Source organism: Diabrotica undecimpunctata, chromosome 5 (assembly GCF_040954645.1).
Source record: "Diabrotica undecimpunctata isolate CICGRU chromosome 5, icDiaUnde3, whole genome shotgun sequence".
Taxonomy (NCBI): domain Eukaryota; kingdom Metazoa; phylum Arthropoda; class Insecta; order Coleoptera; family Chrysomelidae; genus Diabrotica; species Diabrotica undecimpunctata.
In genome coordinates, this window is record NC_092807.1 from 139,517,750 (window position 1) to 139,534,393 (window position 16,644).

General features: G+C 33.2%; 1 protein-coding gene across 5 annotated transcripts in view; it reads left to right on the plus strand.

Moving 5' to 3' along the window:
• Nucleotides 1–16,644, plus strand: part of tai (basic helix-loop-helix family member taiman) — a 265,687-nt gene that overhangs the window by 85,378 nt on the left and 163,665 nt on the right. Inside the window, exon 1 of one of the 5 annotated variants that reach the window (XM_072532817.1) lies at nucleotides 428–542. The exons of the other annotated variants lie outside the window; for them this stretch is intronic. The gene's annotated coding sequence lies outside the window, so the exon portion shown is untranslated. Of the gene's footprint in view, nucleotides 1–427; nucleotides 543–16,644 lie in introns of those variants that run through there. 5 annotated transcript variants of the gene reach the window in all.

Genomic DNA, 16,644 nt, shown 5'->3' on the forward strand with positions numbered 1-16,644 from the left:
CTTCGTCACTCCACGTCGTTTTTATTGATTCTCACTGAAACTCAACTTACAATTATCTCAAAGTACGGTTTTGGTCTTTCTTGTTGTCTGATGTTAAATTTTTAGCTCAAACCCTTTCGCCTCTGACCACCCTGTACACCACCTCCTCCGCAGGACTACAACCTTTACTACAGATATCGGTTCATTTTTTATAAAAAGAAGAGAAAAGTAGACAATACTGGCCGTATGCTGGGTAAAAAAATGAACTTCACGAACTAAAATTATCCCGAAAAAATTTCAAAATAAATAAATCAAATGGATTCAAAACAACTAGCACGACTGCTTCACATTTTTTGATAAAATAAGTTTATCACGCTCATATCTCATTTGCTTATTTATAGGTATTTAAAATTAAGATATCAAGTTAGCAGTTTGTACACATATTGTTTTATTTTCAGTATGATGCGAAATTCTTTCGTATCGCAACAAATTACTATTTCGGTTAGTTTATTTCAAATAAATAGGTGAAGAGTTCCTTTTTCCGTTTAATATTTAATACTAAGGTAAGATATCTTTAGACCAAGCTTGTTGTGCTCATACGTAGCTATAAAATTCTCCTTTATAGATAAAATATAAAGTATATTTCCTTTCAAAATCTGTTGATTACATTTTTTTAGTGGCTGCCATTATTGTTGTTTTTCATTGGCTCTCCTTTTTGAATGCAGGTATCTGTTGCATTTGCAGGGCAATCGTTTTGGTATTTTATTAACGACCCCACAGGTCTTTCTTGTATTGATACGTAAATTAATAATTGATATTCAATATTGACTAATACAGTTTACACTAATATGCTGGATCAATGACACTAACTTTATACTAGCGTATTCTTTAATTAATTAATTAGATAACAAAATGATGGAAAGGGTGGAACACTTTACATATCTGGATAGCTGGATTGACTGCAGTGTTAAAGCGACGAGAAAATTTGGACCAGAATAGAACTTTAATAAAAAAGCGTTATTAACTGGCGTTCTGCATTGTGCAGTAGAAGTCTGTCATTGACCACATGTCTAAGAGTATTGAAGTGCTAAACAGTGAACAGTGCTAAAAGTGCTAAGTGAAAACAAAAATAATAAATTAGAAGTGTCCGAGTTGTGGTGTTACCGTTGCCTGCTCAGAATCCCTTGAGCACTTGAGAATCTCTAGCACACATATCTAACGAACGTGTGCTAGAGACCATGCACAACGAGTGAAAATTGATCATCATCAAAATGAGAAAGGTCCTATACGGTCATATAATGGGAGAAATTAAATATCGCTTACTACTGTTAATCATTCAGGACAAACTCAAAGGAAAACGCTGAGCAGGAAGAAAACAACTGTCCTGGTTGCCTAATATTAGACAATGGACAGGTCGAAAGGTCGAGGAATTGTTTCATCTAGCTGCTGACCGAGAAACATTGCATTAACTGGTTAATATTATAGTTAAAGCTTCAAAACAAACAGGGCACACAAACAAGAAGATTCTTTGATTATTTGCCCACTCACAAACATCATTTTAGCCACTAGTTTTTTCTACGGGGCTTGATGATGTTGTATAAATTATAAGCCCCGTTTTTCTATTACAATAAAAAATATTTTTCATTGTGAGTAAATTATCTTTTCACTTGCTAATCATTGTTAGTATGGACTCAAATTGGCAACGTTATTATCATGGCACATTTTTAGTTTTAGTTCCTTACAACACTTTTCACGTCTTGTGTTAAGTTCTCTAATAGTCTGCGTCATTTCTGTCACAAAAAACAATGCTGTTATCGTTTGTTGAGCACCTGTCACCGACTTTGTTTCAAACTGACGTCATCACGTTGTCATAAGTTCCTAGTTTTCATCGTTAATCTAATCAGTTTAGTGTTTACATTCTGAATGAACATATCTATCAATTATCAAAGTTCCTATTTGCCACTTACTGAGCTGTTCGAGAAATCTTTCGATTCTGTTTTCAAAATAAGAAGATGAAATTAAATTGCTTTTAAAGGGTATTGCGTCCAAATATGACATTCTTTTTCTGATTAAGGTTAAAAGTAGCAAAAAGTGAATTTTTCTAAATATCTAAACTAATCAATTTCAGTAAAGTGGCAAAAGTACCAAATTCAGCTGTAACGAAAAAAAAAAATGATAACCTGGACATCCAACAAGAAAACATTTGAAGATTAAACAGGTCGAGGAAGTAAGAAGATGAAAGATGGCTCATCAGATGTGGACAAAAAAACTGGAGTTGATTTTGTGATAAAATAATGATACCGTATTCTAGATGTTAGGGTTTTCACATGTACTCTTCTTCTTCTTCTTCTTCTGGTTCCTATCCGTTTCGGATGTTGGAAATCATATTGGCAATCATGACCTTGCTCGCTGCGGCTCGAAACAGCTCCGTTGAGGTTTTCTTAAACCATGTTCTTAAATTCCGCAGCCATGATATTCTCCTTCTACCGGGTCCTCGCTTACCTTTGACTTTACCTTGCAATATAGACTGCAGCAGGGAGTAACGGTGCTGATTTCTCATAACGTGTCCCAGATATTGCAATTTTTTGCGTTTGATCGTAAACAAAATCTCTGGTTCCTTCTTCATTTTTTCTAGAACTTCCTTGTTCGTGATCCTTGCTGTCCATGATATTCTCAGCATTCTTCTATAAAGCCACATCTCAAATGCTTCAAGTTTTTTAATAGTGGTGTCTATAAGCGTCCATGCTTCCGCCCCGTACAACAACACAGAGAAAACTTAGCATCTCAAATGTCTCACTTTTGTATCTAGGGATATGTTGTGACTTTTGAAGATGGCGCTGATTTTGTTAAAGACCGTTCTTGCCTTTCCTATGCAGCACTTTATTTCCTGTACATTGCTCCACTGTACTCACAAAAGTAAATTTTTGAAAGTATTGTTGCTTTCTGCACATACCATGAGGACATTGTATGTGCAGAATATATAACAATATGAGGATATTAGAAACAAGGTCGGGATATATACGTTCAGTCTAGAACACGCTGGTATCTCTCCTTCAAATTGAGCATGTATATTACGACAGACTAATCAGCACGAAGACTATAGTAAGATCTATTTAAAGCAATTAAAATAAATCAGTATCATACATAGATTTAATTCTAAATTATTTTTATCTACAAATTAATTGAAATGTGCGACGTGACAAAGATATAAAAACAAATATTTATTTATATTCAAGAATAAGTGTACAAAAGGTGATTATACAAGCCAAAATATGTAGTACAATCTTACCAAAAGCCCAATACCGACCATTGCACACCGTGAATAAATGAACTCTCAGGTATACGAGAAAGTACAGAGCAAACGATTATGTACAGCTGGATCCTAAAAAAACTAATACGACTCTTAGTAAGATTTGATCATTTTAAGCAGTGTATTTGATTGATCTGAAATAATAAAATAAACAAACAGACAACAAACAATTGATTACATATGTTAATTCATAAATTGTAATAATTATTAAGGTCTAAATTTTGATATTATTTTGAATTCCTGCATTTTATAAAGAGTATATAAATGATAGTTTTTACATAAAATAGGGTTGTTGTTATTATTTTTATTATTATTAAGGAATAAAACAAACGACTTAACAATATATTAAAGTAAGAATTGTAACCAAATTAAAGGATAACTGGGCACTATCAGAGGCAGCAAAACATTTTAACCTAAGCAGAACCACAGTTTTTCTATTAATAAAAAATGGAGGGAACAAGAAACTCTCGAAAGAAAGCGGAGGTCTGGAAGACCAAAACTATACTAAATTTAGGTGTGTAAAAATAAAATTAATATTTTGTAATATCTCCATCAGCATTGATAACAGCTTGTAGTCTTCGGTCCATCTGCGTGTGAAAGGAACTATGAAAGTGTCTTCTTCAAAGAGCTCTTCAAAAACCAGTTGTACACCGTGCCACAGCTTTTCAGCATTTTGTGGTATATAATTACGCCGATTCAACCGTTTTATAATAACCCCCACACATTCTCGATTCGGTTTAAATCTGGACTCTAGCTGGGCCATGGTAAGGTTTCGATGTTGTTATTCTGGAGTCACTGGTTTATTATATTTGCAGTGTGAACAGGACAATTATCTTGGAGGATAAAATTATTTTCTGGATACAACTATTCTACACTGAGAAACATGATGTTTTCGAAAATATTCAGATAAGTCTGTCCAACAAACCTGCCATCAATACGCCATACAATTCTCATTCCTCTAGATGAAATCCATCCCCATACATTGGCGCTAAAATGACCAGCTGCTCGATATCTATCAACATATAGGTAGAGCATTAAATCTATTATTATCTGTACTATAACCCCAATTTTCCCCTTTTTAGAAGGTTGAAAAATTTTCTCATCTGTAAATATTACCCTGTCCCAAAACTCTTGATTTTGTAGCGGATGGTTTAAAGCAAATATGAATCTTGATTGAGCTTGTTTTTTTTTGCTGCAGGTCGGTACCTAAGACGTGATGCTTTAATTCTGCGCCAAGTTGTTGTCTTTCTTCCCGGAAACTGACATAATTCTTGCATTTTTCGCATCTTCAAAAGGATTCTTTTCTAATCTCTCCAAAAGCGTACGATCTTGATGAGTGGTAGATATTTTTGGTCTTCCAGAACGTTGCGTTCTTTCGAGAGTTCCTTGTTCTCTCCATCTTTTATTAATATTAAAAACTGTTGTTCTGTTTACGTTAAAATGGTTCGCTACGCCAGATAGTGACCAACCATCTTCTAATTTCGTTACAATTCTTGCTTTTAGTTCTTTACTAGCATGTGGAGCCATGTTTTGAGGTTGAACAGAATAAGTTATCTGACAAATTTTAAGATTTGGTAGTGACGGTATGTAAATAATAAGTATTGATCTTTCAAAATACACTGCTCAATTTTCTACAAAATACGCTTTAAGTGTCGTATCAGTTTTTTTAGAAACCAGCTGTACCTGTCTGGGATCGAAGGTGTAAAACACACATTAATGACAAAGGAATTTAAGAATTCGATTGCTGGTTGAGCATGATAAGAAATGCCGGCATAAATAATATTATACACGTTTAGGTAAAAAATATCTATACATACAATAAAACAATTAATTATTGGTAAAATTAAGCAACGTTGTTAATAAAGGCACACAAAATGGAATTAGACATAAAAGATATGATTTGTATGGGATTTACTGTAAATATTAATAAAGGCAAATCAATGTAAAATAAGTAATAAATTCAACATTCAATCAATAGTGAAATTAATACAATTTAGTAAAATCAGCAGAGAATTGTACGCAATAATAATGATATTAATGCAATCAAATAAGTTGTGAATTAATAACGAAATCAATAAATTGTTAATACAAGCAAGTCAATAATACACTCACCGGCCAAAATTAACGGGACACCTTAACAATGGGTCATGTTAGATGTCTCGAATTTCCTAAACCTGTTGTCCGATTTGAGTGATTTTTTTAGTATGTTATAGTTATATTATTTAAGAATATCGATGTAATAATATTGTTGCTAGACAGGTCAGTGTCATTTTATACCGGGTGTAACAATCATACTGTGTTTTTTCCTTAAAGTTCGGAACACCCTGTGAAATATTCTAGCATATATAAAATATTGAAATTAAAACTCAATAATAGCCTCAGGCTTTCTTAACATTTTCTTTTTTGATCATTTACTTGTATTGGATAATAAAAAAGTTAGGTACTTTAACAACTAGTCATGTTTTTCATCAATAAATGCTCATTTTCTGTTTAGCTTCACCGGCATATTTAAAGGAACAACCATAAAATCTGAGTATTTTCTCTCTAGTCTATATATTATTAATATTGTTTAGATAATATCATAATACGAATGTTGGTGAAGTATTTTGAATTTATATTACAATAGTAGTACAATATGAAACCTGTGTAAAAAGAAATAAAACAAAGATATCAGACTCAAACAAAATACGGATTTTAAACACATTAACTTTATTGTACAGTTTGAACTTAAATTGGTTTTTTTATGCATTTTTTTTTGCTTTAATAGCATGTGTTTCCCCCACGAGACCTTATAACTGCAGTTATTCGTCTTCTCATACTTCTGATAACGCTATCGATCAGTTGTTGAGGTAGTCTCTCCCATTCCTCAATCAAAGCAATTCTGACTTTCTCTCTGTTTTGAATAGCAGGAACCCGTGCCCTAAGTTTTCTGCCTAGCATGTCCCACAGATGTTCTATCGGGTTCAGGTCTGGGGAACAAGCTGGCCAATTCATCGTTGTTATACCCACTTGTAATAAGAAATCTCTTACACAGCCTGCGACGTGTGGGCGCGCATTATCCTGCAATAAAATAAAATTTTCGCCAATATATGGTGCAAAAGGTACCACATGGTATTGGAGAATATCTCTGATATACCTATCTGCTGTTAATGCTCCATCATTAATCACCACTAACTCTGTTCTTGCTCCCAAACATATACCGCCCCACACCATAATTGAACCTCCACCAAAAGGTACGGTCGTAGTAAAATTGAAAGGGGCATTTCGTTCTCCTTGGCGTCGATACAATCTTTCTCTACCGTCGATGTAATTTACACAGAAGCGGCTCTCGTCCGTAAAGAGAATTTGACTCCAGTGGTTATTATTCCAATTTTGATGTACTCGACCAAATTGTAGTCGTGCTAAACGATGGTGTCTCTGGAGTATGGGAGCTTTTATTGGCACATATGACTTGAGACCGGCTTCTTTAAGTTTCCTTCTTACTGTACGCTCACTTATGGTAGTTCCACGAACATTTTGCAACAGGTTTTTGGTTTGAGCTGCCGTTTGACTTCTACTACGTAATGTTTGCAACGTTATAAATCGATCATCTACAACCGTGGTTAAACGTTTTCTACCTTGTCCCCTTCTTCTTACATACTTCCCGGTTTGTCTCCAACGACTTACACAACGATGGATGGTTGATGGTGAGTTACCAAATATTCCATCAACTTCCCTGTACGTTCGACCATTGTTACGGCGCTAGCAATATCAGTCGGTATTAAATCACCCATTTTTATTTACTCTTTGCAATAAGAACACCACTGATTTGAACAAATCAAAAGAAAAATCACATCCGACAAACTCAAACAAATTAACTTATGAATTAAATACAAGTTTGTACTTGTTATCAACAGACAGAACGACTGTAAAATGTAAAACACAATACAAATAATCAAATTAATTTGACATTTTGACATTTAAGACTTTCTTGTGACAAGGAGCATTCATAAATTGTTCCTTTAAATTTGCCGGTGTGTATATTAAATTGTTAACTTCTCATAGCCTACTTTAGGCTTGTTTATTAAACTAAGCAGAAAATGAGGATTTATTGATGAAAAACATGGCTAGTTGTTAACGTACCTAACTTTTTTATTATCAAACACAAGCAAATGATTCAAAAAAGAAAATGTTAAGAAAGCCTGAGGCTATAATTGAGTTTTAATTTCAATATTTTATATATGCTAGAATATTCCACAGGGTGTTCCGAACTTTAAGGAAAAAACACAGTATGATTGTTACACTCGGTATAAAATGACATTGACCTGTCTAGCAACAATATTATAACATCGATATTCTTAAATAATATAACTATAACATACTAAAAAAATCACTAAAATCGGACAACAGGTTTAGGAAATTCGAGACATCTAACATGTCCCATTTTTAAGGTGTTCCGTTAATTTTGCCGGTGTGTGTAATTAGCCGTAAAGATAGACATACACTGTAAGTAAAGTTAATAATTGTGAAGCAAAAGTAAACGTTTCCCAGCAGACCAGGAACAAAAAAAAGGAAGAGTTGAAATTGTCGATAGATCTTCTCCGGATATAGGTGGAAGTACCAATGTTGCTTTTCTCAAGCCGTTGTGATGCGTCCTTTTAATTTGATTCATATTTACTGGCAATGGTTGCAAGTACGATGTGGAAATAATTTCCATTTAATATTTAATTCGTATTTATATAAAGTTGCGATACTACAAAGTACAAGTATAATATTCAAAATTACGGATATTCGTAATATAAGCTTTTGATGAACATCCAGGCTTGATGTTGTTTGACGTTCGGTTCTGTTTTCATTTATTCGTAACTTAATTTTTTCCTAATTTTTTAACTTCTGGCTCTTTAGTTATTTCAACAATTTTAATTAACAGATTTACTAGTTCGTAAAATCATGTAGCAAAACGATATAAAATAGTTGGAGAAAAACATTTATTTTGTAATCAGCACGTAAACCTTGAACAAGCTTTGGTTCAATGAAATAAGGTATTAGACATATTGCAAACTTTTTATATTTATGTTCTCAACTATTAAAACTTACAGTATAATTTTATCAGGCCAAACTTTTTCTTTGTCAATAAAGATTATACAGTTTTATTGGATATTGAATACGTTATAGATACCGCTAGAATTAGAAATAATGAGGACTGTTCAATGCTATGTATATTCCGATAATAATTATAATAACGTCATAACAAAACAATACATATGTATTCTCAACATCTAATAAATTTAGATAATAACCTACTGTACATAGTAAGTACCGTTATCAAATCAGATTTACTATTTCAACTGTAAATTAGTCCATAGTATCATACGGTAATTAAAAGACTGATTTTTTTGGCATGTTCCAGCGATGTAATAAGAGAAAGTTTTATTCGGAAATGATTCTTTAACTTGACGTTTTGTAATATTTGGACACGCCACATGCTGAATGCCACCCAGAGATGGATTAAGTTGATTTTTTGTACGCTAACTGATAGAAGTGGGTAGATATTTACAAATTAATACAATGAAACACATTAACTACATACATGAATTGTACTGAAGTAGTCAGAAACTTTGGCATAATAAGTCATACACTAGTTTATTTAAGAATTCAACGAGAAAAAGGAATTTTCTGGAGTTGGCTGTATACCATAAATCACAAAAATTTATTTAAAATATCCTTTATATTAAATGGTATATTATTAATAGGTATATTAATTTAAAAGAACCCTTTCTGGGGACGAGCATTAACTCATCCCAAGATTAAAATTACCGATTCGATTTAATCTCATACTTAAAGAAACATACATCAATTCGTCCCCGAAAATAGCAACGTAATGTAACGAAATAAAGTATATAGTTAATTGAAATATATTTCGTTGTGGGTTTAATTGACTAAGTACTGAAAAGGCACCTCAACCAACCACTAAATCTGTTTAATACTACAAATGCTCTCCCCATCTGTCAAAAGATTTGTTCCGCTCTTGATATAAAAGCAAACGTAAGTTAGTAGCGCCCTTTTTGTGCAAGCCAGTAAATTTTAGAAGTTTTCGCATAGTTCTCTTGGTAGCCTTGGACACACATGGTTTCCACTTCTCTACAATCTTCGTGACAGTGACTTGAATCGACAATAGCGTGCATAGACATTCGAAAGACTTGTATTAATTAGTAAATAGTATTTAGTTCTAGGAATTTTGTTTTTATGTCATTTGTATTAACATTATTTACGCTATTCTCTCGTAATTCTCTCTCCCTTTAATAAATATTTTGTATCTTTGGATAGCTTTTTGAACTGCTACTGTAAGACATTTCTATATTACAGGTAAGAGCTCTAATATTTGTATCCAGTAATCTGTGTTATATACTCTCTGAAGGACCGTAAGTGGTCCTTCGAGCCGGATATTGCGGCAAAATAGCAAATTAATAAAAATAGATTCATGAACTAGTCCCCGTAAAATTATGAATCAGTATTAAAGTATCATGTCATCTTAGGGATTTTTAATACAGAAATAAAATTAAAATATTGTTTCTCTTATGTGGTATTTTTACGAGTTTTTTTGGTTATAAAAATTAAAATGTGTATAGGTTTATATTTTTATTTTATATTTCCAAAACCAAGTATACTCATCAATTCTATGTTGAATAGTATAATATAGAAAATAAAATACTCAACAGTACCTATACAAATAACTATATTACCAATAATGTACATACAACGAGTATTTTACCGTTTAATAGTCAGCAAACGTTCGTTTTCGGGTTCTATTTCCGAAAAATTGGAAGCGAAACAATCTACTTTCGATGGATTCAAGAACGGTAAACCAAATCCAATTTCACTATTTTTGCCAAATGAAACCTGCTTCGTACTATTTTGGAATTTTGGGAACACCGTTCTTATGGCATTATGAATTGCTATTTCAAAGTCTGCCACAATAATTTCTGTGTTCAGATTTAATCCCAAACTTTTCAAAAGTTTAGAACGAGTTTTGTAAGAACATTCCTTCGTATTTGGTGGTAAACAAATAGCAAGTGGAGTATAATATCCATTTTCCAATACTGCAAGAAATGATCAGTACAGTAGCTGAATGTACCATCGATATATAATTTGCTACTTTTGCAAAGAAGGGTAACATTTGTTAGACACTAAAATACAATAATTTCTTCAAAATCGTCAATAAAAACAAAGTTTTCGTCTTTTATTGTCTGAATAGTCACTGTTTTTATAGACACAGTAACGTCTGTTCTACTTTTTGGCAAAACCGGTAGAGTTTTTCTTCTTTTCTTATAAATAGTGTTACTACTATAGTAAATGTCTTTGACTGTTAAAGTACTCAAATGGGCAGGATTTTCTCTTAAAACAGAATGTATAACCTCACAAGACTTCTGACAAATGTCATCGGTTGCGTTACGTTCAACACCAACACTTACTATATTTAGTTAGTCCATTTAGTTTTTTTAAATTTTTTTCATGGATAGGTTCTAGTTTACTGAGCATGATCAAGTTTTCGGCATCCACATTATAAATTTTAAATTTACTATTTATAGCTTGTAAATTTCTGAGATTTTACTATTAATACAGGTTTTACACGTTCACCAAAACTTTAGAACATTCCATGTTTTGCTTGTTTTTAGTTATTGCAAAATGAAAGTGAAACTAAATGTAAACTTTCTTAAACCTAAGTTGGTTTTCCCAGAAATTATAATCCCTGCTCGGGGACCAGTTGAGTGGTATTATTAAAGTACCGTCATTAGCATCGATAGATATATAGAAATTAAGGAAAGGATTTTCTTCTAGGGGTCTAAGGTCGTACCTGCTAGGGGATGAATTGAGGGCCGACCCTTTCGGGTTACATCACAGAACGTTGTCGGAATGAGAATTCCGTCATCACTGCTGCTACTATTTATACATGAGTGAAGTATATGGTTTTATATGATGTTAGTTTTATTATTTCATGGCAACCTAAAACTCCCGACTGGGGTCACCTGAGAGGCCATCTCCATATGGACCTTAGATAGCAACTGTAGAGTTGGTTCCGCCAGTATTCGCGTTTAAACTTCTCGTTCTTCTTTGTCGTCATTGCTGATTGTTGCTCCTAGATATCCTGCTCCTGTTTCCAAAAATATATGTTTAATATATTACAAGATGTATTTTTTGTGCATATGGTTAACCCTAACCACTATATCATAATCTGTTTCCTGCTAGTAGAATTGGGTGCTTTGTCTTTTTAACCATTATTGTAAGGAGCATTTTCAACTAACGCAAATTCAGGAGGCACGTAAGAAATTAATTTTTTAACAATCATTTTTAATAATTTTCGAAATTCATCTCATTATGATCATCTCCTGTTGTTGTATTAACTTACTTAAGTTAATCGTTCAGAATAAAGTCTGCCTGACTGCCAGCATAAACAATTGATATTTATCTTTGTCCTTTTCATAATCCTTCATTGGTATTGTAGGCAGAATTTAGTCAACAGTAAACAATGTTAATACAACGTATTTTAATAGGAATTTTAAACCCTGAAATTTTTTCTTTCACAATGTATTCCCTCACAAATTTGAGCGTTTAAAATAGTTTTATTTAGTTTACTTTTAAACTCATTCACTAAACTTCTTCCTAAACCGTACGAATTTAGTGCACAATTACGGGGTGGTACTTATGACCAGCAATAGTCATCATTATGAACTCTTTAGGCTATAAAAAAGTCAGCAATCCTAACTGATGACGTATCTAGAATGGAGTCATTCATGCTAATAAAAATACCCAGAATTCTATCGTCCCAAAAGTCTTTTGGAAGACTAGAAGGGCCATGTGTTATGTGATTTTGTATTCCGTGTTACTTCTCTCTTACCGTTCTAGGTGGTTAATAAAGCTTTGGTATCCACCAGTTAAAGCCTTTCTAAAACTAGCTTGCTCGACCGATTAATAAAGGTAATATTTTGCTGTCAAACGATTAGTTATTATTCATGTTAGCAAGTTATACACTTGTCTGATAACACACTATAAAAAATATTCAATCCTGCCCTGAACGTAGCTACTGAATATGAACTTACCATTATTATAACTTTCGATTTTTTTTTTGCTTGGCAACAAACACTTATCCGTCACTTTTAAACTTTCTTATCAATGTGTGTACTTGAATTAAATGATAACAATGATGGATTCTTTATTTGCGAGTTCGAGATGTGTACTTCTATTATATTATTTTGTTTAGTTAACAGTTTATTTAGTGTGTGTGAAACCGGTTGTGGAAGAAATTTATTTTAGTTAATAATCTTGCGCACAACGTTGCCAGATGTTTGATATTGACCTAGAGACTGCGTTACGGTTGGGTTCTTGTTTAAATTAGATTATAATAAAAAGAGCATTGTTTTCAATCGATGAAGAAATAATTAGTATTCGTTTCAATGCTGCTAGGTCTATTAGTTTAAATCAGCTGTAATATACAGGATGATCTGTAAATAATAGTTTGTTTTGTTTTTTTTTTTAATCATAATAATTATTAATCAGTTTATCTTTTATTTATAAGTTTATCTTAATTAGATGCTATCATTTATTTTAGTTCCATACTATATGCCCCATGATCGGTTGAAACACGACCAGTATTACACAAAGGATATTTCCCTTGTGTTATATACTTAAATCGTCGAAAGGAAGGATAAAAAATAAATTATTCATTTGTAATGGCGAATTTATTGCCGATTTTGCTTTTTCGTTTATTCTGTTTTTTCACCTTCTTATCATAAAAAAAAAGAAGATATAGCTAATAAGAACAGCTGGCAGTGCAAGATAGATCCATCGAATGGAAAAATGAAGTTAAGTACTTGAGTAACCACCATGAACCAACGTTTATCGTTTATACCACACGTTAATACGACAGTCCAAACAACAGTCATGGCCAGAGCAGCAATCGGGGGACTCAGGAAGATGAATTAAATTAGCAATGAAAACAAAATGAAGACTCATCAAAAGCATCATAATACCCATAATAACATATGCATCTCTTGCACGGGGACACATATATAACACAAATAAAAAAAACGTACAGCAGACCACAACAAAGGCTTGAGGGAATCCGCAAAAGTGTCCAGATACGTAGCTGAATGCTTCCTGTTCAGAGAGTTAAAAGTCAGAATAAAATTCGCTGAGCTAGATCACCCAAATCAGATCTTGCGAGGGATATTACGGCATAATGTGTTCCATCGATGGAAGGACAGAAGATCAAAATAACAAGAACATCATCAACACAACATGCAAGTGGACCATTCAGAGCAGAATCTTCTTAAGGTGCCTTCTCCATTACTGAAGGTTGGCTATTACTATCCACATATACGTATTAAGGTGCCTTAAACCTGAGGGCTGCCCTCAAGGGAATGTATTGTCATAGAATATAGTCATTGACGACCTGATTCATGGGCTTGGCAGCCAAGGAATCTGGGTCTAGGGTTTCGCAGACGATATTGTAATAGAGACTATAAGAAAGTTGTGGATTAGATGCGAAATACCCTTCATTACTTAGAGAATTGGTGTCTGAAAGAGAACCTTTCTGTAAAACAAACCCTTTTGAAATTAAACTAGTAGTATATACTAATAAGAGGAAGCTTACTGGACGAAGGAAGCTGAAATTATTTGGGGAGGAACTAAAAAGAACCAATGAGGTCAAGTATCTATGGGTAACCCTGGATTCCAAACTCATTTGGAAGACTCATATTAACATAACCAACAAGGCGACGTGACTCTCCTGGAACTGCAGACGAGTTTTACGTAAAACCTGCAGGCTGAAACCAAAGGTAATCTGTTGGTTATACACATCAATGATACCACCGACAGTTACATATGGTTGACCTCTCTCACCACCTTACAAAGACAAGCGCTTCTAAATTAATATGAGAGGAGTCTTAAATAGTACAGGAACTGAAGCTTTACAGGATATTACCGGTCTGAACTAAGAAGAAGATCCTTGACAACATACATACCGTGAGACAAGTAATGGAGGAATAACATGAATACATACCTTTTTTATAGTATTCACAGATTTCGGAAAAGCGTACGATACGGGGGAAATATGGGCAATAATAAACGCTTTAAAGAGTTATCCTGTGTGACGTCATAAAACCGATTGAAATATACAGACTTTATAAAAGACAACCGGCTATCACCGAAAGTACTCACTAACCTACTGGAAAACGAGTTCAAAATTGGACTGGCAAAATAGATGAAGGAATAAGTATCAAAATCTTCTAGAATTATTGTAAATTTAGATTTTTTAATATTCAAATACATATAATTATATATAAATAATATACAAAAAATATTTTACATGTAGTTATTAATTTAGTATAACGTCACTATTTTAATATTCCGTTTGACTTATAAAATAACCGATTAAATTAATTTATATGTGGCAACTATGCATTTATATACGAGAAGCTTTGAAACTAGCACACAAAGGTAAAAAATTTCACAATTTCTGTTTCGTAAAGAAATAAAACACTTCCTATGGATTGCTGTTCGTTGAAGACACAATTAATGATGATTTAATTAACTGTTAGTTTCTTCATTTGCATAAAGATGTCGTCCAAAGCGATTAATTTGATAGATTATTTTATAGATATTCTTGGTTTCCCATTTTAATTGTCGTGTCATTTTATAGCCATGTTAAATTTGGTAAATCTTTGATAAGTTTTATTCGATCCTTCAAAAAAAAACTACAAAAGGTTGAACACTGATTAGGAAGTATATAACTATCGTTAGAGGAATTCGTTTAATTAAACGAATTAAAATTTTAGAAAATAAAACTTAAATCAGTTGTATTCGTCATTAGCTCCCATCATTTAGTTTATTTCCCCTAAAGACTCATTCCGTCTGCATTAATCTCTCTTCTGTTTCCTCCGTATAATTGACGTTAATATGGCAGCCGCTTGGAAGCTCCAAGGGCTGCCATCCTTTATAATGTCTTCCAAGGCGAACTGTCAGTTTCAGATCCCCGCTACTGGTCTCTAGTACGTACTCTTTTATACATACGCACACGTTTATATTTAAAAAGTTCTTCAGCCTTATCATATATCGACGCCGTTTTTTCAGTAAGAAAGATGTTTTCTTCCTTTATAATATTAAAATACTCTTCCTCACGCACCGATCATCCTAAAATAACCATCCATGAATAGACTTTCTTCATATCAAGCAGCACATAGAGTTTTATCAGGACTTAATTATGGACCCTATTATATATTCGGGCACCATTTTGTCCACATAGTTTTTGGGGATCACTGCTGCATTTATCTCTATTAGTATTTTTTATAAATTCCGCCTCCACAATCTTTTCAGGAGGAAATTGTAGCTCTGTTATTTTTTATAATTTTCTCGTCTGGGGTACTTCCCTCAGACGTAGGACAACTTCGGATGTTATTGCTAATGTCAACCCCTGCTCGCTCATATTCATGAACTTCTTTCTTTGGGCTCCGAATAAGCATTCTCGGTGTTTTTTGTAAGAGTACGAAAATCGTTTTCTAATGTTGGTTTTTATCTGGATATTCGGGAAGCTTGTAACATTTCCTTAGACTGCTGTACATTATTTTTAAAGTATCTATGTTAGCTTTTGGCCCTTAGAATTCCCGTCGAATTCTTATTGGCTTGTTTCATTTTGGTCCTAGAGGAGTATTGGTGAAATTCCGTTTTACCCGGTATAGATTCTACACCATGCCGATATTGCGATTCTTAGAAGGAATAACGAAGAAAGGTATTTAACGGTACTTTGGGGTAAAACCCCCTCGCTAGCCGCCTGCATAATTTGGATATTAACAGCAATTGAGCAAAAGTCATCATAGAAATCAGTCGCAAAATCTCGCAAGGCCCTTAGCTAAAATTGCTATCTGGCAAAATATAAATGAATCATTGATAGTACTTAGTGTTTCCTAAAACCGCAGTTATAGGTTAAATTATTTCATTCAAACCAGCAGTGTTGCCAGGCTTATTAGTATATTGTTAAATTAATCATTGATAGTACTTAGTGTTTCCTAAAACCGCAGTTATAGGTTAAATTATTTCATTCAAACCAGCTGTGTTGCCAATAGTTCGCTTATAACTTAGAAACAACATTACACTAAGCAGTTATTCTTGTAGTTAGATATAATAGTATTCTCTGTAAAGAAGAGAATATGTAAAATGGGGGTTACAAGTCAGCATGAAGAAAACAGAATATTTAGTTATCAATTCAGATGCAAGGTTTAAAGTCCTGATAGACGAGGACGTGAAAATCAAACAAGTGGAAAAATTTAAATATTTAAGTGCACTCATTGATAAGAACGGCTTGGAAGAAACCGAAATTAAAC